The 23,577-nt window shown below is 39.2% G+C and overlaps 1 non-coding gene across 1 annotated transcript; it reads right to left on the bottom strand.

Annotated features, from left to right (window-relative positions):
- Positions 1-16,732: 16,732 nt before the first annotated feature.
- On the bottom strand, positions 16,733-16,806 carry trnai-aau (transfer RNA isoleucine (anticodon AAU)). The gene has a single exon. It is a non-coding gene; the product is annotated as a tRNA-Ile (tRNA).
- Positions 16,807-23,577: the final 6,771 nt, after the last annotated feature.

Below are 23,577 nucleotides of genomic sequence, written 5' to 3'. Positions count from 1 at the left end.
ATGGGCCAACTGATTGAGGAGATGGAATCCACAGTTGCTAGAGTGAGAAAGTCTGCAATGCAGCAGAGCAATCCTAACACTTGTTTTCCATAAATACTAACAATGCAATTAAATATGCATTTCAAGTAGATGTAATTAAATATTGCTCAACACGGTATTTGTGTCTGCAGGCGGCCAAACTGTTAGGATTCGACGCCATACTTGCTAGGGAGAATATGGCTGCATAACCTCTGACAACAGCAATAAACAGCATTAAAAATACTCTGACATTTTTCAGTCTAATCCCTGCCTATGTTGCCTGCAACACAGTCAATTAAACCATGGATAGTAATTATATCTTATTTTTTTGTCTCACAAACATTCTGAATGTAACATTTCCTACAGCTTTAAAGATACAATCACCATACTTGGCACCCACACTATTTTTTTCCTTGATGTCCACTTACATCTATGTGGCTTAACAATCACAATTCATTTTTACACAATCAATTTCCAACCTCTATATATATCGCTCGGAATTCAACAGACACCTGACTCAAGTATTTTTATTTTAATTTCCTCCATGTTGTTTATAATAGGCCTACAGTAAGAAATCCTTTTAAAGGTGATCGCCATTTCTACCACTGTATACTGTTGAAGCATACAAGTTTTTATTCAGTGACAGATATGTCATTTTTGGGGATTAGGTACAGCGCGTTTTGTTCAGGACATTCGCTGATATATGTTCTAAATGGGATTATAAAATAACTAGCTAGCTAGCCATGCATTTAGACAGAACCTGAATTGTGTTAAATGGGGATTTTTATCCCATGTTTTTTAGGCTGCGATATGTACCGCCTAGTATAAATAAATACGCAAGAATGCAGAGCACGAATAGTCCATAGTTTATTTTCCCTTCTATATAAGCCCGCAGGTTCATAGGTGACTAGCTTTTATAATGTCATGTGTAATTTGAGCATAATGGTGGAAACTTCAAAGAACAATATGGAAAAAAAGGAGGGTTGTTTACATAATTGCCCTTGAAAAAGTTTATAAGAATTAAACTCGTGTACCCCTCAGACATTCTCCAGAGGGTCCCTCAAAAGCATGTTTATATTTAAGTTGCAATAAAGGACAGGACAAGCTATTCTCTTCAACTAATTCTGATATCAAGTGGAAACAAGTTGTCAGGTTCTGGTCCGCACCCAACCAGGAACGCACACACAGACACGTACACACATATCCGCACAAATCACCTACCACGACCACTGCTCGGTTCACAATCACACACTTATCGACCATCACGATCACCTGCTACTAATTAAGTCTCTCCCTATTTAAACCCCTCACGTACCATCCTCCAGTGTTTCCCATTTAGCATACTGTGGACTAAAGCTGAGCCTGTCTTCATGAGCTTCCCCACATCTGTGTTTTTAAAACTTTTTGGCAGTGCTTTGTGTGAATAATATCCTGCCTTTTTATCCCTCACTCATGTCTTGCTCAGGTGTCAATATGTCACACAACTAAATTAGTGTTCTATTATTTTCTTAGTTTATACAAGAAGTACAAATATGTAGCTACCTAATGTTTATAATGTGTATTGTTTCTTATATTGTTAACATTAAAATGTAAAACCAAGTGAAAACATTTAAATGTAAAAACAGGTTTGACACTGCTTTGGATCTAGTGAAAATACTAGAAGCTGTCAACACCATGACCTGAGCAGACTGCATTTAACACAGAGAGAGCCAGAGACGATGTACGACAACAACCAAAGGTATTCAGATCTTAAGGGAATCCTTTTACTTAGTCTTCAATTATGCACTCCATAGATGTCATGAGGGACAGCCTCACAAGAAAGGAGGCCTGGTGCATGGCATGCAGTGGTGCCTATCATGCGAACACAGAGAGACAGAGACAAGGTAGCAGACAACAACCAAAGGTGTTCAACTGCTGTCAGGTCTTTCTCAGTAAACTTCAGAGAATGAAGTACAGGGCAAGCACTTGAACATGCACATGTTCTTCCCTGGATACAGACACTTTGCCTCAAAGACAGTTGCCTCACAGGTTTGTTCCAAAATGACTTACCTTGTCCCTTATTCCCTTATGCAACAGGAATCGAAAAGAAAGGTGTGAGCAAGTACACCCTCCACTGACAAGCTCCTGTTTTTTAAGTGTAAATGGATTCTGTGACTTGAACAAGTCTGCTCCTTCTCTCATCCAATATAGAAATTGCTCACTGAACTACAATAAGTGAACAAGGTGTAATGAACTTGCTGTGAGAATGATCTCAGTAATTAACTCAAAAATGATAGGCTCAGAAGTGTTGATTTTTTTTAAAGTAGGAAGGATTTTGATATTTCAAGCTTGCCAGCAGAACTAGCTAGCCTAACCTGGGATGACAGCCAATGCACAGCATCACAGCTGGGGGAAACGGATGTGAAATGTCAGTTTAATCGGCAAGGCTCAAGGCAACAGGGTCCTGTCCCTTGACTGAGCTTGATCTAGAGGTATTTCAAGAAACTTCTCAAGCACACTTTAGTGGCAAAGAACAATATTTTCACTTGAACAGGGACCTCAGATTAAAAGTCTGATGCTCTACTGACTGAGCTATTCAGGATAGAAGCAATATCAGAAACATTACAAGTGCAATGTACATGTATGCAAAGAAAATTGAGTTCATGTGTATCGCATTAAGATGTCAATCTGCCTATGGAACATAACACCTCTTACGAGGCTCGATTTTTGCTCTCAAGCTGCGATGGTTTTGTCATGTTGTCTAAGAGAAGAGGCTTTGGTCGGTGTAGTGAGTCTTTGATAACTAAGATTGTAACTAAGATTGAAACTGCTCACCGCACTACATCGAGTACACAAGGTGTAATGAACTCGCTATGAGAATGATCTCAATAAGTAACTCAAAAAGGAAAGGCTCATCATGATGCATTAGCTGACAGTCGGCACTCCTACACAAGTGTGAATGTTCAACATTCATTCAAGCATCTCGAGGTCACAGTCTGTAGTGTGTACAAAAGGAATCTAAAGGAAAGGTTTGAGCAAGTGCATCCTCCACTGATAAGAGAGTCCATTTGTTTAAAATGTTCTTTGATCTGAAGGTCATATTATTTTGCCCCCACTTACGAAGAACTTGATTGTTGGAAGAATACAACAGGGGAACTTTCAGTTGTACTTCACATGACTGACACTGTGTAGACTTTAACTAATGTACAGTTGTGTAGCTTTAGAGTTGTGTACAATTAGAGCAAGTGACCTAAGCAACATGTATTGCATACACAGTTTGCCTTAACAAACCTATCACTTCATCATGGTCAGAATATTTGTTATAGATACATGTAATGCTTCAGCATTGCTACTAGTTCTAATACACTCAAACTAGTGCAACAGAGTGGGTGATGGTAATGGTACTGTTAGAAGCAAACCTATATGACTGGGGTTGGGCTTCCACACACTGTCCCTTTCTCCCAATTCACAGAGCGGAAACGACTCGTTTTCAGCCTGGTTTTTTTTTTTTTTACACAACCAATTTCCAACCTCTATAAATATATCGCTTGGAATTCAACAGGCACCTGTTGCTACTGCACCTTTAAGACGGATGTAAGATAAATGAGCTCTTTTATGATTGGCTGCCCTGTATTGTGCTTCATTCAAAACTGACTCAGAGCTGAATTGCCTGAGAAAGGCAATTTAAGTGGGTGTGCTAAACCTCTATAGGCTGAATAGGCAGAGATAGGTAAATAAAGTGTTCTTGTGACATTAGAAATACAAATTTCAAAAGGGGCATTTTTGGCAGCTTAACTGACATAGTTAAGAATTTTAACATTTAAAATATATATATTAAATGGAGAATGTTACTTATTTCACTCTGACTGTAAAACAGTGCATATTGTGTTAAATGGGATTTCCATCCCATGTTTTTAAGGCTGCCTTATGAATAAATAAATATGCAAGAATGCAGAGCATGAATAGGTCAGTCTTCCATTCTGTATCACATACCTACCCTTGATAACACCATGGTAACTGGAAAAAAAAACAACCCTTTTTACTCAGTTGTCACTACTTCCAATAGACTTCACGCTAATCTCATAGAAGTCCACCCCTTTCCGTGTCCTCCGGAAACAGCACTTCCGTTGTGTTGTGACAGGATTTGTTCCTGAAGTTGTATGCGTTTTCTAAATTTGCACCGCATTTCTAAAGTGTGTTACCACTTTGATGAATATGCTTTGTGTATTTGCAGCACGATGGGTTTTCCAGGACACCGTAATTTATGCATGTTTAATTCCATCTTTTATTCACGTACTAAGCCCAACTCTATAGGCTAATATTTATAAAACCGAGATAACCATAGAAGCGTCTTCATCTGTGCTTGATACTTTCACGGAAAAACGGAACTGCTGCTTGTCAAGCTTGTTTCATCAGGTTTTATATCATCGTCATGACGTGTTTGAATTGATCCCAGGCATATGCAGTCCTCATCAAAATCCATGCATGTCCTAGGCTGTGAGTAAGGTAGCTAGCTATGTTCTCTCTCTGGTCACAGTTGGCAAATAAATTGTGCATATAGATTGTGGGGAAAACACTTTAGCACGTGTTCTCCAAAGAAGTGTCTTAATATGAGCTATCTAGCTAGTTCCAATGTCAACTGTAGTCATAACACTGGGTTTCTCTCTGTGCTCAGGTGTCTTATTCGCATGCCAGTAACATGTTAGCGATATTGCAGTAGTGTGAATTTTTATGTTGCCCGTGATGAAAGGTGACAGCGAATAAAAATCCAAACATTTTTTTTTCTTCAGGTCTTTTTAACGGTCATAACCGACACATATTTATCTAACAAAAAAATCAGGTTCCTCTAAATGTGTGGAAGAACTGCTGTGTATATTTTTGTTTCCAGTGGCCTGAGTACCTAAAATAAGTCACCATTTTAGGAAGCAGGAAAGCAGGGCTGCTTACAAACATGACATTAGTAAATTATTTTTGGGATATTTTTATTTATGATTTTCCCCTTTTTGTTGTTTGTTTGCTTTTTTACTTTCATTTTTTGTAGGGACTGTGATATATATTTTGTCATTTGAATGCATAATATAGCTTTGGGGCTCCCACAGACACTTGTGTATATAAACATATTAGGGGAGATTTTTTCATTGATTTGTATATGTTTGTGAAGGAATGCACATAGTTCTCATGTTTGAGCCACTTTAAATATATTTTTTGACTTGTATCAGAAAGGAATGCAAGCGTTTATTCATATCAACATTTTCCTTGCAGAGTCATTTCAAAGACGATGCAACAGAATAGTTTTGCTTTTCTATTCTGTACTTTGTTTATTGACAGGTAATTCCACCCTCAACTTTTTAGGGTGCCTCCCCATAATTGCTCAGCTCTTCTGTGTAATAAAAGCAGGATTGGTTTGTATATCACATTGGTGTAGGTCGTTTTCACCTGTTATATAAAGAACATTCTAATGGCTTTGGGGGAGACAAACCAAATTAGTCCTTTATAATTGTAATTATATATTACTTTGCTTCATTAGAAGTTTGTGATTATTCCTGTTATTCATCAAGTTAGGTACCGTGATTTACTGGGGTAGGTCAAATTAAAAGATAATTGCCTGCTTATATTAGGTAAGCAAAGTTTTTTATGTCATAGTTTTCACTTACTATGATTGGGACAATACATCTTTTACATGAGGATGGATTTTATCAAAGCTTATAGGGATCTGTATGCCATGCATAGGACGCTTATGCTTTATTTAGTTCACTAAATACAAGCAGTTCATTTTTGTTTTAAATGTTGATGTTCCACCTGCTCCATCAGACCCTCTGCTTTGACACTATGTCCACCTGGTGTACATCAGTAAGCACAGCCTATAACAAGGTATGTCTTAGCCACTTGTAATCTTCTAAGCATTAACATTCACAACATTTTTATGACAATGTTAGTCTTTATAGTTTCCATAACTAGGTGCTTAACTGAAATCAGCTCCAGTGTTTCATGTTGATGTCTTTCATTTTTCATACATAGTCATGTATATATTTGTGACATGCTACATTTGTTACTGTTTTCACTTGAACAAGGAAAATCATACTCAAAACAGATATATAAGTGGACAGTCAGGGTGAAATAAGTAACATTCTCCTTTTAATGTTATATTTTAAAAAAAATATTAAAGGTCTTAAGTATGTCAGTGTTTTCGTTAGTCTTTTGGCCAATGTTTTTTTTTAAAAGAGATAAGGAGATACCAGAACAAAATAGATAAGCAAATAATAGAGGAAGATGGCATGGGATGGAGGGATGGAGGGATGATAAAAGACAGGGGTAGTAACGGATAATTTATTCTATTCTCTCAGCTATTCTCTTTAACTAATTCTGAAGTCTGCATCTTTATTTTCTATTTGAATGTTAACTTTACGACTATCTGATTGGGGATTTAGGAACGACACTAGCGTTGATTTTGATTCTAGCCACAGTTCTAGTAATAAGCAGTGTTACAACTCTGCATGCAAAACTACTTTTAATATTTCCAAATGTGCATTAGACTTTACAGTAACCTAAGACAACCCTTTTGCATGAAGGGAACTGGTAACTATGCTCACACTCCATAATGTGCAAAAGATATTTAAAGTGTAGGACAGTCGAAGCATTATGTGTGCGTGTGCGTGATGTTATTAACGTGACAGTAAAAGCTTACCATTTTTAAATGGGGGCTGATCGACTTTCCACTTATGCAAGACTTATGTCAAGAGTACATGTCAAAAATTAGAGACGAAATGAGATGCTAAATGCCGCAATTAGGCATACAGCAGTCAAAGGCAATTTGGAAACACACTTAGAAAACAAAGATCATGACCTTTGATCATGATCAAACTTTCAAAAAGCTTATCAACGTGACGAGAATGTGAGGTTTAGGTTCTATAGTGTTACAGTATCAATGTGAAATATGGATATCGAGGTCAGCATCACGTAAGAATATATGTGTGAAACATCTTCGTCGCCATAAATGTTGTGTTGTTACATAATTAAGCAGTCCATCCAGTTTCATTTACTTGATTTATTAGCAACCTGTGTCCACTCTCTAACTCAAGTATTTTTATTTTTATTTCCTCCATGTTGTTTATAATAGGCCTACAGTAAGAAATCCTTTTAACTGATTAATAATTTAAAAATATTTTTCTTGACTATAAGAATATAGCTTAACCACTAGAAAGATTAAACATCCAGTGAGTGTGTATCCTGGCATGTTAATGTAAAAGGCAGCTCCTACTGGATTTGGGGAAAGATTAGTAAAAGATTTCAAGTATCTGCAAAGCAGAAAACTGCCTATTCAACAGGCATGAATGATGTGCTACCGAAGTAGTTGTTTTATTTGCATAGCCTAATTAATATCATTAGATCAAGTTCTATATTACCTATATTGTTATATTACAATTTTGCTTTTGCTTTTTTGCTTCACAATTGTTACACATAATTGCTGCACCTGATACAAGGATAGGAATTTCAATTTATTCATACTGGATATAAGAATAATTAATGGCTGCTGAGTGAAGCACTTTCATTGAAAATTCATCCACCAATTTTTTTAATTTTTTTAATTTTTTTTTTTTTTTGTAACCAGGAACAGGGCACATCAGCCAGGAATACATTCCAGGTCTGTTTTAGAACACTGGCTGTGATTCATTACATTTTGGCAATTGTGAAAAGAAACTGGATGATACTTCTAAAAGTAATTGTGTTTGCAGTTTATTTGCACAGTTACATGAACAACACTGGTAGCATAGTCAACAGGCTTGATGGTTTTCCAGTGCACGACACTGTGATACCAGGGCTGGCCCAAGCCTGTTTGGGGCCCTATGCAGAAATCTGAGCTGCCACTGACATAACATAGGTAAAAAACAAATAGAAATAAATACATGGTCTTTGGCACCCTCTTGGCGGCCTTAGCAGGCTCTCATTTTGCTTATACGGCGGGACAATTGTTCTGCTGTTATCCTACCTATTGAGCAGTCCTACCTAGATTTAATGTACTTATGTACATTACCCTTAGTCCAGGTTTCTGGTGTTTATTTTAGATGCATTTTTGGTTGTATATATTATAATTAGGCTACTGTGGACAATTGTATACCGTATAGCTACAGCACCTGTACTTCACACACATGTAGTAATCGGATCTAGAAAGTTGCCAACCCTATTAAAATATTAGGTTTATAGTATAATATTTGAATTAAACAGACAAAGCATTAATCACAATCATTTGCATGATGATTAAATCTTGAACCAAAAATGTATCAGAGAGCTGTAGTGTTTTTTACAGACACACACCAAATAAAACTGTGCTTGACCATTTCTTGCCCTCTATATCATTCTCTGCAGTTTAGTGAGAAAGACCTGACACTGGGTAATGCCATTGTCTATTCGAAGGCCAAAACAACAACAATCTTGGTTATCAAAGACTCACTCCACCCTGACCACAGCCTCTTCTTTTAGAAGCCATGAGAAAACCACCATCGCAGCTTGAGAGCACAAATCTAGCCTACATAACATCTACATGACAAAACTCTCGAAACGTTTCTCCAAAAGCACTGAATGTTATTCTAACCATTTATGGCCTTTCTCCATTCATGTACACAAAGTCCAGTATGATTCCAAATGTCATCAAAAGATATATCTGTTTGTAGCTGAACAACTTATACAATGCGATCTTTCTTCTTTGTGTCAAATGAACTTAACAATTGAAACATCCAAAACTGGCTGTGTTTCTTGCCAACATACTGGTGTTTGGACATGTGGGATTACTTGCATGTCGCTTTCAATAACTCAGTTGGTAGAGTAGAAGTTAAAACTGTCATCCTTAGGCTGTCGGCTCAACTCCAACTCACACAAACTTTATGTTTTAATGCAAAATCTGTCATTTTATATGAGCATAAAAAGGTTTTTTCCTGACCGGGAATCAAACCCGGGCCGCGGGGGTCAACGAACCGAATCCTAACCACTAGACAACCAGGGACAAAGCTACTGAGTTTACATGACAAGACCATTTTTCAAAGTCTGCACTCCTACTATTCTAACAATGTTTGGATGCATACTGGACTTGGTATGCATGAGTGGAAAAAGGCCATAAAGCGAGTTATTTATCTTTCTCTTTGTTCTACAAAAAAATGAAGTTTGCAAGAGTCAGGGCTCTTTTTTACCATCTGGGAAAAGAGGGAACACTGGTGTCACTAACACATGGAAAGAGCTGTTATAGTATTCCCCATTTGTCTCCTTAATGTTTCTGACATTTTAGCCACTCATTTCTCTCTCTACATGAAAACACTCTAGAAAACTTTCTCCAAAAAAATACGGAATGTTATTCTAAGTACACAGAAAATAGTCTTTTCCTCCCCCTTCTGATGCGTGAACTTATAGACGCCCTTGATTGCACGGTGTCTCTGTAATTGACAGGGGAGAGAGCGTATGCCACTCCCTCTCTCCCTAAGAGTACAGCCAATTATGCTCTTCTAGACTCTTGGCCACAAATGGCTGTGACACCATCAGTTTCAAAGTTAAACACAACTCCTATAGTACTAATAAAAGCTTCACACTCAGCTCAGCTGGGGCATGGCAGACACTGAAGGAAACTCCTCACTTCACTCTCTTCATCTGACCAGTCATTAAGCTCCACTGGTTTCTTCACTGTTTGGAGTTTCAGCACTTCTAGCACTTGTAATATTAGAATAGAATCCCATTATTTACTAAAGGTAAACAGAAATGTACACCGGTACACAGAAACTTACTGTATGTAAGAGTGCAATAGTTCAAAGCTGTATTAGTGCAGATAAATACAACTACAGTGCCATTGCAGCTTTTAATGCTGTTTCAGTATCAGGGTCTTCAGGAAGGCTCCACCTGGCAACCCTGAAGTGCCTTGCTATGCTTAAAACTACACACACACACACACACACACACACACACACACATACACACACACACACACACACACACACACACACACACACACACACACACACACACACACACACACACACACACACACAACAAACAAACACAAACACTTAACAAGGTGAGTTCTGCTTATTTGTTAAGAAGGCTGATCGCCATTTAAAATTAGATTTCACAAACTGTAATTGTTACACTGGTGAGTTTGAGGTAGAGATGCACTTTCATTAATACTGCTTACACTGTGTTTCTTTACAACACGCATGGACGTGTTGAAGCATCTCATATGCATGGAACACTAATACTCAGAGCATTGGAAGGTTGAAAACAGAAGCTATCTGGCTCACACAATGTTTTAAATGTGCCAAGGGGTATTCCAAGTGTGGCCATCCTTGAGTGGAGTGGAAGATAAATATGTTTTTTTTTGTATTTCAAAGCGGCTGTAAGAGTATAACAGGCAGTTTAGAACATGTCAGTCCCTCCATGTAATTTGAGAGAAAATATCCTATGAAGATTGGACCAAGATTCCTGCAGAGTATTTTCAGCACATAGTGGAAACTATGCCAGAAAGAATTGCTGCAGTTCTGGAGGCCAAAGAAGGTCCAACATGCTATTACATGGGTGTACTTAAGCCCACTGTGTCCTATAATAGGATATTGCTGGAATGTATGTGGATGTTGTTGGAATGGCCGCAGAGTTGCGGCAGCAGTACAGGTAGTCTGTCATCCTTTCCCCATCCGAGTGAGTTTGCCCTATTGCACGGGGTCGAGTTATGATGTGAATGTTTAATTACACAGGATGGATTGTGGGCGACAGAACCGAACAGCCTTCAGGATTCAAGTAGAGAAAGGGGAAACTTCTCCAGCCTTTGAGTTAATCACAGGACTATTGCATAGCAATTAGGGATAACAGAACAGCTTTCGGGGGGGTTTGGGTGGGTTGCCTTATCCGCCCCTTTAACAGAGTAGTCACAATTCAAATTTCCCTTGTTCCATTGTTTACAAGGCATTATACATGTGGTTTATTTATAGTGCACGGAGTAATATGCAGCAAGTCTGGTCTGTCTGCTTTGGAAGAGAAACATTTGGCCAAAAGAGCAAGACACAGCCAGGAGGATGATTGGTAAGAGCACATCATAATATGCACCTTAAAGCTGTGCTCTACAGCTAGGTCCTGTTCCATGACTGCATATATAAATTTACTACTGACATTGCCATTTATATCTGGCCATTTACAGTGCACTCTTGCTCAGTGCAGCACTTGAAGCTGATTTTCCATTGTGTAGTTATTATGTTCAAGAGATGTTTGACCCGGTCAGGGTGACACACTTTAGTGAGGGCAGCAGTATCCTAGAGGACACTACAGACAGTGACGGAGACATCTCAGAGCGCGAGGTGAGAGGTTGAGTTTTTTGTTACTCTCTCTACGACATACTTTTCATGCCAGGTACTATTGTCCAGTTCAGCCCAATTTAATTTACTGCCTTGTATTATCATATATAAATTGCTGAACATCTTATCACTCAGTTTCAAACATCCCCTCAGCTGTTTTAAGCCATTTCGGTGATTCAGAAGTACTGCTAAATGGATGTGGTGGGAAAATGAGAGCACATCAAACACAGACAGCTTTATGCATTGAGTAGTAAAGAGTAAAAGTTTATTGAGTTTGTAAAGGGAAAGAAATGTGAGTTCCACCTTCCAACTATAACTTTTCTAGGATACGTGATCAGCCATGGTGAAATCACTACGGATGATAAGAAGATCAAAGCCATCTTCCAGTGGCCCATTACTATTATAGTTAAAAAACTCCAGAGATTCTTGGGATTTGCAAACTTTTACCGATGCTTCATATGGAATTTTAGCAGCATTGCAGCTCCTCTCACAGCCCTCCTGAAAGGAGCAATGACCAAGCTACTTTGGAATCAGGAGGCTGATCAAGCATTCAGGAAACTGAAAGAAGCTTTTACCACGACTAGCATACGTCGACATCCTGATCCTTCCATTCCATTTGTCGTGGAAGCTGATGCTGCTAACATCGGGGTAGGAGCTGTACTTTCACAACGATACGACAAGTCCAAGTTACAATAGATGATTAAATAGACAAGTGTATATAAAATAGATGATGGAATAAACAGGCCATACAAGACACAGTCATCCCAATGGAATGTCTGTCGGGAAAACATTACCTACCTTGTGCTGTGACCATCTGTTGAAGTGGGCTCATTCTTCGCTGGTTCAGGGCTATGACAAGCGATATTTATAAGTATGTTTCTTCATGTTCAATTTGCAGTCAAAGCAAGATGCCTAAGACCCTACCCACAGGAAAGCTCATGCTTCTTCCCGTACCAGAAAGTCCTTGGTCTCACATCACCTTAGATTGCGTTACTGACCTCTCTGTCCTCACTGTAGTTGATGGATTCTCCAGGGGTGTGTGGTTCATTGTGTTTCCGAGTATGCCTACAGCCTGCCAAACTGTGGAAGCCTTGTTTAACCAGGTGTTCCGTATATTTGGCATCCCAGAGGACATAATATCATATTGGGGACATCAATTCACATCTCGAGTTTGGGCTTCCTATATTGAACACATCGGGGTAGCTATTAGTTTTACATCCACAGTCAAATGGCCAATTCCTACATTGTTTTTATATGAACAATCCATCAGACCGGTCCAAGTTCCTCTTATTGGCAGAAATGGCCCAAAATTCACTTACTAGTTCATCCACTGGCTTGACTCCTTTTTATTGTATTTTAGGTTATCAGCCTCAAATGTCCCATGGACTTCCATATCAGCTGGTTTCCCCGCTGTGGATGAGTGGATGCAGCGGAGCGAAAGGGTATGGGAGGAAACAGATCAGTGTATTGTATGAGTTCTCTGAACGTATAAGGAAATTGCGGACAGGCACAGAGGGGAGAACCCGATATACCAACCTGGTGACAGAGTGTGGCTCTCTACACAGGACTACCGCAAGCCGGGGTCATGTCGCAGGTTAGGTCCCAAGTATATCGGTCCATATGAAATTACCAAGCACATTAATGAAGTCACATATCAACTCAACTTACCTGCTCACTTTTGTGTTTTGAGGTCATTTCATGTGTCCCTTCTTAAGCCTGTTGTTCCTGTTGTGGCCTTTGGATGAGATCACCCCTGAGGTCACTCCTGTATTAAGTATGTTGGTTGCTGTCATTAGAGTGTATTGTTTCTGAAGGTTTTTTTGCATTATGCAATGCCTCTTCGCAGAGTGTGATTTTCAAGAACTTTAGTAAGCAGATGACTTATTTGCATCACCTTTTTTGGTAGGACAAAGCCCATCCATGAGCCAAAGGAAGCTGAGGTAGGCCCCATTCCATGAAAACACAGGGAGTGTGTGAACCAGGATACCAACACAAGCATACATGCAAGCTGACACCTACCCTCCCCTTGTCCAGTGGTTTGGCCAGTAGACAACTAATGAAAAACATTTCAAAAGCGTTTATACAGAAGCCAATGTTCAAATGGCTCTCTGTGCAGTGAGGAAACATATCATAAGGAAGTGCAAATTCCACTAAAGTTTAAGTAGGATCACTGAATTCAAAGTCTAGAGCACTATTACACTATGACTTCTAACAATAGCGTAAAAACAGTAATGTCATTCGTTTTTAGGAAAGGAATGTAAAAGTTTATGAAATATTCTTAAAAAGAGGACAGTTTGATGAGGAGCTTGGTCTTGCACAGCTACCAAAACCCAGGACTGAACTAGGAGTCTTTTGATATTCAATCTAACACTCACCCAGCTGAGCTATTTCAGCTAGTGACTAAATACTTTTGCCTGGTTTCGATCAAAATGTTACCAATGAATGTAGCTCATGTTCATGTCAGAGGAAACTGTCACCTTTATCCCTGGTGAGCTAGTGGCTAGGATTCTCTTTCAAACTTAATTTTTATGTGGAATAAAAAGAAATATGAATACCTCTCTTTATGACCTCCTAATGCTCATGCATACCAAGTCCAGTATGCATACAAACATCGTCAGTATACTAGGAATACAGAGTTTGAAAAATGTTTGTCAGAAGCATCTGAGCTTTATTGCTGGTGGGTGAGTGGCTAGGATTCAACACTTTCACCACTGCGACTTGGGCTTGATTCCTGGTCAGGGGATGCTCTTTTTGCTCACTTAAAAAAGAAGCTTGTATGTGAAAAAACAAACTTCCTTTGAGTCAGATTTTAACTGACAGACTAAGGATAACAGTTTTAAATTCTACAGTCCTCCACTCTACCAACTAAGCTATTGAAGGCAACAGACATGTAATCCCATAAGTCCAAACACCAGTATGTTGGCAAGAAACACGGCCAGTTATGGATGTTTGAATTGTTAAGTTCATTTGACACAAAGAAGAAACATTGCATTGTACGAGTTGGAGATGTTCAGCTACCAACAGATATCTCTTGATTACATTTGGATGCATACTGGACTTTGTGTACAATCAATAACTACTGGTACTAACTCAAAGTATGTTTCCCCCTTCAGTTTTATTTTATGCCAGAATAAAGACTTTCTGTCTTTAGAATTCTACATGACTCAAACTGAGATGCAGCAGATCACTTAGCTAGAACAAAGGGTCTTGTACTACAATAATGACTTTTGCTTTATTGCCCATAAGGTCCACCTCTTTTTTCTTTAACCCTCAGATCATCCCGTAGATGTTAGAATTATTCTAATGAAATTATAATTAACATTTAAAAAAATTCCTTAACATCACTCTTAAAATAACTTTTACCTTACAAATGATTTCTTTACCAGCAAATTTGAGTTGGTATGAATTCATCTATTAATTTTTCGTTATTATTTCATTAAATACATGCCCCCCCCCGCCCCCTAAAAAAAGAATAACAGTCCAAATGAAAGGTCTAAATGAATCTTTGCAGTAACAACAGTCTTTTATGCTCTTCCAACCACCCCACCTCCCCCCAGTGGACACACCATGCTCCAGTACATGATTCTGGAGTGCTGTGCTATCTGTGCTCCCCACTAACTCTTCCTACCTGCTGGGGTTTCTCCTTCCTGGACCTGCCTTAAAATGCTTAAAATGACAGCACCTTGCCCTCCATTTACCTGCAACATTCTGCACTGTCACAAACAATATTTATGTGCAGATTAGCAGATGAACCTCACCTGGATGATCCACATTTCATTTCTTTGTACTGTTATAATAATGAGTTACTGTATTTCTACCCAGGTGTTATATCCAGGTGAACTGTGCTCTGTTTCTATCTCCTATGATGTCTTTGTGTAGGAATGCTGTAGTGTATCTTTCATGCTTACAATTTGTCAGCCATCCTCTACCCAACTCATCTTTGCCCAGGTTTATCCAGGGTTAACCGAAGGAGGATGAGTTCCCTTTTGAGTCTGACACCTTCCAAGTCCCTTCCACCATTCCAGTGAGTTTTTCCTACTGTCACCCTTGCCAATGTCATTTGGCTTATTTATCAGTTGTCACAAGGTGTTAACGTTATTATGCACATGTATATAAAATGTGTATATACTCTATATACATATACATATATATATATATATTGCATTATTCTCTGCACCTTAAATGTTATTTGCAGTTTGGATTGGATTATAAAGTGAATTTCATTGGTGAGTACTATATTTTTTGGTGACAAAGTATAATCTAATCTTTACAAAGCAGTGACCAGAAAGGAAGAGCTGGATGAGGCTTTGGTCCCCATGATAGTTAGAGACACACAGCCATTTAGCATAGTTGAGGATAAAAGCTTCAGGGACTTGGTAGCAAAATTGGATTCAACTTATATTCTCCTAACTAGGAAGGTATGTGTGGTGACATGGATACATTATGAGAGTAGTATTAAAAATATATATAATTATTTTCTTCCTTCCCTTTAGACTGTAAAGGCCATGGTTGAGGCCAAATGTCAATAAGAGAAAGAGAAGGCCAAAGCTGAGGTCCAGAAAATTCCTGCAATGAGTTTGTCAGCAGATATGTGGACATCTCTTAATGTGGATGCCTTCTTGGCTGTGACCTGCCATTTTATAGATGACAACACATTTCTGTAGTCTACACTACTTGGTGTTGTGAAATTCCTGCAGGCGCATACGGCTGAAAATTTGGCCTGTGTGAAATCCTCTCTTATGGAAGAATGGGAAATAAAATAAAGTCACATGTCTGGTTACTGATGGCACATCTAATATGATTGCCTGTGGAAATAGCTGAAGCTGCCTCATGCGCTTCAAAAAAAAAGAAACTGAGGTTGAAACAAGGTGTTGGAGCGATTAGTAGAACTCAGGGAGCCTGTGGGGGCAGATTTGGCGGGTTTACAAACTGATATTCCTGCGCTGATCTCTGATGTATACAGTAATGTATGTCGGTGCCGGTCTATACTGTATTCTTTTCACAAGGCAACTGTGGAGCTGTCAGACCTCAGTGGCAGGCATAATCATATCCCAACACATTTCAGACTAAAGGATTTGAACTCCCTGGCACTTCCAGACACCTAACTGGCTATAATTTGATGGGGAGGATGCAGGTTGTCTGCATGCCTCTGGAATGGCTTCTTTGACCTATTCACACAGCGATCGAGAGCCTTACACTAATGCCAGAGTCCCTCTGATTTCATACTTTTCTCTGCATTGTCCAAGATTTGTAAACAAGCACAAATCCATGGGTAAAGTTTTGTAATCAAGAACACACTCTCATGTACTTGGAACATGTCTTAGCAGATTGTGATTTACAAGCAATGTTATAAGCAACACAAGTTCAAACAGGTGGTTTGTTGACAAGGGGTCATTCATCAAACAAAACCCACATGGCCCATATGGGGATCAAACCCATGACCTTGGCGTTATTAGCACCACGCTCTGACCAACTGAGCTAATCGGCCTTTCTCCGTTCATTTTGCAGTTTTTGGTACAGCACTGAAGGGAACCTTTCCATGAAATTGTAGACTTGGTGTCCACAAGATTACGGCCACTTTTTCGACCGAGCATAGGTGAAAGTTGACACTTATTGTTCCCTCTGACAAATGGTTATTCTGCAGCCAACTTTTGAATTAAACTTCAAAAGCAAATGTGGAGAAGCTTTTGTTAAAGAGCAATTCAGTGCAGTTGTACACAGTGACGAAATCATCAATTGCAAAGTCCACTGAGCTTTATTGCTGTGAGTTACATAGTGCTGTCTATTACACCATGAAATCTGCCATAACAACAAAAATGTAATGTCTGATTCTGTGAGCCAAGGAATATAAACCTTTTAGGGACATATTTAAAATATCAGATTTTCTGCCTGAGCACAGAGTAGGCATTTTTTTCTAGCTTTAACCATACGTCCTCTTTCTTTGGAAATCTGTGTCATTGCTGCATGAATAAGCAGAAAGATTTTGAGCAATTTTTTGTCTGGGTCTAAGGGGCAATTTATTCAAACCAAAAGATGCTATTTTAGCTAGTTTGTCAAATGAACATGTCAAACCGACAGAGACAATGTGTCTAGCTACAGAGCTCTGCAAGGTTTAATTCTTGGAAGTATTTGAAGCCATAGAAAGTTATTCTGTAAGCATTGCTTAACTCAATAAAAAGAGACAGTTAGAGCCAATGGCTGCCAGATCTAACATAGCTCACATTTTATAGTGTTTGCATAGCATATCAGAATCTGCAAGAACTATTCCTGTCATTTCAGGAATAAGCTTTTTTGACTTCACAGCTAGATGAAATATTTAGGGTGGATGCAGGATTTGGTATGATCTCCTAGAGAATTGCCATTCCACTGTGTCTTCAGCTTTTGTCCGATCTGCAAACAAGTCCCACTCTAGGAGAACTAGGTCAAGTGGTAGAGTGCTCTTTTAGTATGTGAGTGTTAGTGGGATTGATGCTCACATTCTCAAGTCTAGAATTTGTAGTTTTTTTCTATGATGAAATCCTTTCTGATAGCAAATGTTTTCGGGACCTGCTAATACGCTTATGCCATGCACACATTACGTGACTTTTGAAGTTTTCAAATTGATGTATGGCTCACACTGCACAACTGTATGTCTTGGAATCTGGAAAGCTTAATTTGTGGTATCTCAGTGGCAGACATAATCAGTGATAAACCACTGATATGTCAACTGGTCTTAACACAGACAGATTTAACTTACTCTGTTGAGACTGTGTCTAACTTAAACCTTTCCTTCAAATAGAAGAGATCCTTGTTGCAGAGGTAATGTTTTTACCTTTATATGGTTTTCCCACTCATAGTCATGCAACACACAAATGCAAACCTCTCACAGACTGTCTCACACACATCCAGTTATTCATCTGAACACATGATGTTTCTGCCTCTGTACCGCTGTTAGTTATGCAATGGTTCCTCAATACTAGCACTAACTGAACAGGGTTCTGTATAAATATGATCTTTATAACAGCTGCCATAACAGCAAAAATGTAATGTCTGATTCTGTGAGCCAAGGAATTATTATTGATATTGTGAATATTTAATAACCTCCAATGCCAGCAAATTAAATTTCACAATATTGTGAAAATTGTAAAGGATACTTTATTCATGTCCTCATTGCTAAAGATTGTATCGCTTTATCACAGCGATACGCTAGTTAGCTAGCTAACAGTTGAGGTCAGCGAGTGTCAAACTCGGGGCTATAAACCATTCCTTGTGGAACCATTTCATTGTTCAGCTTTCAACTTTGATCATTTAGGTGCTGGTAGTTTGTTAGCTAGCTAACTGTTCAGCAATAGAAAACCTACTTTTGTATGATTTAGAGACCCAAATTCACAAACCTGTGGGTTTTCAAATGTATCGTTCTCTCTAAATAAGCAAAATGAGTTAAGCCATTACTACAGCTATCGGACTGTTTGAACTACAATATTCGACTGTTCATTTATTGTTAATTAGATTAAATTAACTTTCATAAACATTCTGTATTAATAGAATGTAGTTTGTAATGACTGATTAACTGTGTATATTCAACATGAAGCTATTCATATAACGTTTCAAGTTTGGTTTATTTGTAACATACATTTATTTGCCACTTTCATTTTTAGGCTGTAAAATGAAAGCTCCTTGCTCACAATCATTGCTATAGTTTGATCAAATTCATTTATATATATAAACTCCCTATTCAATGGGAAGAAACCAGTTCATGTCATTGTGAATTGCTGGTTCTGTAATCAAAACACTGAGGTTCCATATGAGAACAGAAACTGCTGAGACTGTCCATTCTGTGTGCAGTACAATGGCTTCTAAGAGGTATTGCTGTATTTGAGACATGGTGAGGACATATTTTAGTGAAAGTCTTCCAATGATGCACCCTTACCTGAACCATTTTATGCTGTTGCTGCTGTTAAAAAATGCAGAATGGTGATTATAACGAACCGATCCTTGCACAATATATGGAGCACCTCAACCATGGGGTATCAGCTGGTGTCCCTGTGCTTGATGCATCCAAGACTCAACCAGACACTGAAGATCAAGCAGCTGGCTTCCTTCACTCCCAGAGAGGAAGTAGGTTTTCCATTTGAACTGTTGCCTTCTTAGTTAAGACGTATGCATTGTTGATTGCAGTGCCAGAGCTGTGAAACTGTGCAAGGTAATGCATGTCCATTGCTGGACTTGGGCAAAGATTGTGAGTGGGTCTTCAAGGGCAAACAGGATCTGATGGCCCACATGTAGTTTGATATTATTCCTAAATAACTAAGTTTACATGGCTATTTGAAAGAAGCTGATCATGTAAGCAGCAAAGACAGAATATCATTCTCTGACTAAGGATTTAGTTGACTCATGTTTAACCCAACTAAACTGTGGTCCTGGCTGATTTTAGTTGGACTATTGAGCCACTGACTCATGCACAGAGTTTTCTGAGTATTTTGCAGTTTCTTACTGTACTGAGTTCTTACTGAGTATAACATCAACTTTGATACATTTGTTTTCTTTTCACCGAACAAAGCCTTCAACTTTGACTGTGGTGACATGAAATCCAGATGTGCAGAGTGTTTTTTCAGTAATGCATCTTTTGCCCGTGCATTTTGATTGCAGTGTTAGGAGGTCATAACTGCTGATCAGAACTTTGGACAAGAGGGCTTATCCTCATGGCTCTCTGACTTTCATGTACAACAACAAACAATATTTTCTTATTTATTTTTTTCCAGTTGTAACAAACCGTTCTGCTGTTTTTTAACTTCTGTCAAATTTTTAATGGTTGTACAGGACAATTACGATGGAAATTGAGGTGTACAAGTGCCACCTTGAACAGACCTACGAGTTGTGCGGGCCTGTCAGACAGCTAAGCAGTATGACATCCAGCACCAGAACCGACAGCTGCGGGCCCTGCTTTTCAACCACCAGCTCAGATGCAGCCAAGATGCAGACAAAGAATTCATTAAGGTGAGTATTATTGTCAATGGTTGTCTTAGAATGGTGCTAAAGTGCTTAAGATAGTTTTTGGCGATTCTATAGCCAAGAATTCTCAAGATCACATCTAGCTGCATTCCTGTTGGGTGTGAATGACAGTTGCTCCTTCCCAGTTGATACAAAGTGACGATAGAAAAAAAGGCGTACACGGAACTGGTAGTGAACACTGTCCTTCAAGTGCATATAAGTGCATACAGTGTTTGAGCCTGCAATCCAGTTCATTACCCTGTCCAACAGGCTCCCAGGTTCCCCTCCACATCTTCTTTGTCAGAGATAAAAATTGATATAAAAAAATGGATACTTGAATACTTTTGGTTACTTTTTTGTTCCTGGCTACCATGCTTTTTAAAGCATTGATTATTTCAAACATTGATTTATCTAAGATAAGCAAAGACCTGTTCTCTCTTGTTGCATTTTGTGGGGTTTTTTTTGTTTTTTTTGTTTTGTTTTCTTTCCAAATGAAGCTGTTGTTTTCATTTTTGGTGGGTTTCATACTATCCACACCAGCTTCCAGGTTTCTGTCCTTTTACATACCAAGCAATCAGCTTCCTTTCTCTTTGCTACAGAGCACCTCTTTTCTGTCCACACCTGCTTGGCTGGTAGCTCTCAGAAGCCTTGCCTTCCTCACCTGTGCTTTTCTGGTTGTGCTGGCCATATGTGGGTCTGGATGTGACTCTGGAGACACATCCTCTCTCCACAACAGCCCGCACACTCTCAGCGGGGGAATCATCCCACCCAAAGAAGCCCACCAAAGTGACACTGAAGCCAAAGCAAAGAGCATCACCAAAACTATGCAAATGTGGAATGACCTGGTGGGTATTCTGCCAGAGAGAGGCAATAGAGAATATCAAGCTGATCTGGTAGTCTGGAAGCAACCACCAGATGGCTGTTGCTTCTGTTGCCCTTTTGACTTCCATCAACATCTACTCAGGCAGTAAAAAGAAATGGTGTACTGGGAGGTAGTAAATCTTGCTAATCAGTACTTGTTTTTGGCCTGTGAAAATACAAACAAACAATACACATATTCAAACACTTCTGAACTACAATTGCTTATCAGGATTTACACAGGCTTATGTTCTTAATAGCACTTTGCTTACAACTTCATCAAAGCGGTTTTGTTCTACAGTATGTGAAAAGTCTACTTTCCCACACAGTTCACATGAGTCTTGATTCGTCCTGCTGGTTCTTCATGTCTGTGAATGTGAAAAATCTAACTTTTTTGCTTGGCTTCAAGCAGTGATCCTTTGATTGTATCATTCATGATTCATTTAGGATTACAACCAAGTGGTTCAATATCCAGCTAGAGGTGTACTCAAGTGAGGTAATAAAATGAAATTATTAATGTAATAATATGATGGCAGGAATTGTAAAAGACCAAATTAGGCTTCAGAAGTAAGCAGGAAGTGAGAATGACCAAATATGGCCTCTGTGGCAAGTCCAGGATTGAGGCCAGGATACCACCTAAAGATACAATTTAAAAAAAAAATGGTTTTGTAACTTGATGAAAATGTATAAATATTGAACCCACCTGAGACTGTTAGACATTCTGTGGTCAATACCTCGTCTGTATGCAACATTGAGCTCAGAATAAAGATGGCACCGGCTATTCCCTTCAATTCATTACTTTATTTTCTATTTAAAGTGTACTTGAGAAAAGGACTGGAATGTGGGAAAAATCTAGGAACCACACAAGAATGTCTGGAGATAAAAATTCAAGGCTGCATAGCCATACCTTAATGTGAGAGATCCTCCATTTCAGAGTCTGCTGTGTGAGAGTCCTGTGCCTTTTTTCTCTAGCTTGGAATAGGACTGTTGCTTCTGCTTCTTAAGGTTTTCAATCAACAAGGACGGTGGCTCCACCTGCAATGAACCATGAGCTTGTTATATTGAACTGCACAAGACAGTAAATTAACTCTTGTATTCATTCTGTATGAAGTGCGCCTCACTTGAGATGTCAGCCAAAGTTTAGCAGTAAATATGGTTATCTGCAGTTAAGTGTGTTGCTATTGATAGACATCTTCAGCTAAAAATAAGTCTTCCTTGACCCTAATCCACCAAGCCCAGATACAACACAGACATGCATGTGCTGTAGTTGGCTTCAAAACATTCAATGAACTTGTCAGCAACATGGTCCAGATTCCTGCAGCATGTGACATGCGTCTGCACGCATCCTGCCCCCACAGTCTCTGCCTGGCTCCCCCCACCCTCCTCCACCCCCAGTTTGCTCTCTCATCCTGCCCACCAGCAGCTAATGTCCACCGCCGCAGCGCAGCACCTCCCACTGTATGCTGCATGCTCCTCTGTGTGCCTGTGGTAAAACCTCGCCAAGTTTAGTGTTCTAGCCACTGCACTCCCCTCCCCAACTCACACATCAATCTCAGAGGCAGATGGATTCCTGTCTCCCAGCCGCATCCCAACTTTTTGATCTGTACACATACTTGGATAAATGTTCTCTGTGAATACAAAACAGCAACATTTGTCTAGTGTACCGGAGACCTCTTGGAAGTTTTGTAGACAGATGAGGTCAGGCTGTGCTAGCTGAGAGAGACGATATTTGAGCTTGAATCTGACTAGCACATGCACAGAAGCATAGGGTATTATGAAGGCTCTGCATGATATCGTGACCCAAGGTTGAGCTTACAGTAGGTTGCCATATTGCCTCATATCAAGGGCAGTGTACGTTGGAAGACCATAGCAGAGACGTGTGACCGAACTATGTGCACGAGCGCATAACATGCCGCATTCCTTGTTTTCTCCCATTTTTGAGTGAAGCTAATTGATAGTGCCATCTGCCATCTCCTTTTAGAAAGGCAGTGCAGTGCCTTGGCCGTTGATGTGAGTTGTTTTGTCAAAGGAAAGAATTGAAAATGTGAGCGGTGATCTCCATGTAATACTTAGGCTTTAATGCCCTTTACCACTCATTCAGTGCTTGTCTGTGTTTATGTTTTCAGTGTTACAGTGTGATTTTATTTAGGTGAAATTTGTTTTCAGTCTATCTGCAGTAGTGCACTTAAAGGGCCAGGAAGGTTAGTGGAACACATTTGCTCTGCCTCTGACCTCACAATTCCACTGTAACAACAGTGTTCAATTCCATCATTTAAAAAAAAAAAAAAACTTGGTTTGGTTTAAATTTGTTTAAAGATTTGTTTAAATTGTGTGTGCCAGTGTATCTGAGCGTGTTACAGTCTCTCTGACCCTCTACACCCATTAGTGCGTTCTTCCACTAGCTTCTCTCTCGTTCCTGCTTCAATATTCA

The sequence above is a fragment of the Electrophorus electricus genome, unplaced genomic scaffold (genome assembly GCF_041902795.1).
Source record: "Electrophorus electricus isolate QZ-2024a unplaced genomic scaffold, ASM4190279v1 Scaffold74, whole genome shotgun sequence".
NCBI lineage: Eukaryota > Metazoa > Chordata > Actinopteri > Gymnotiformes > Gymnotidae > Electrophorus > Electrophorus electricus.
Note: the sequence above shows the minus strand (reverse complement) of the source record. Positions and strands in the feature narration are given on the sequence as shown.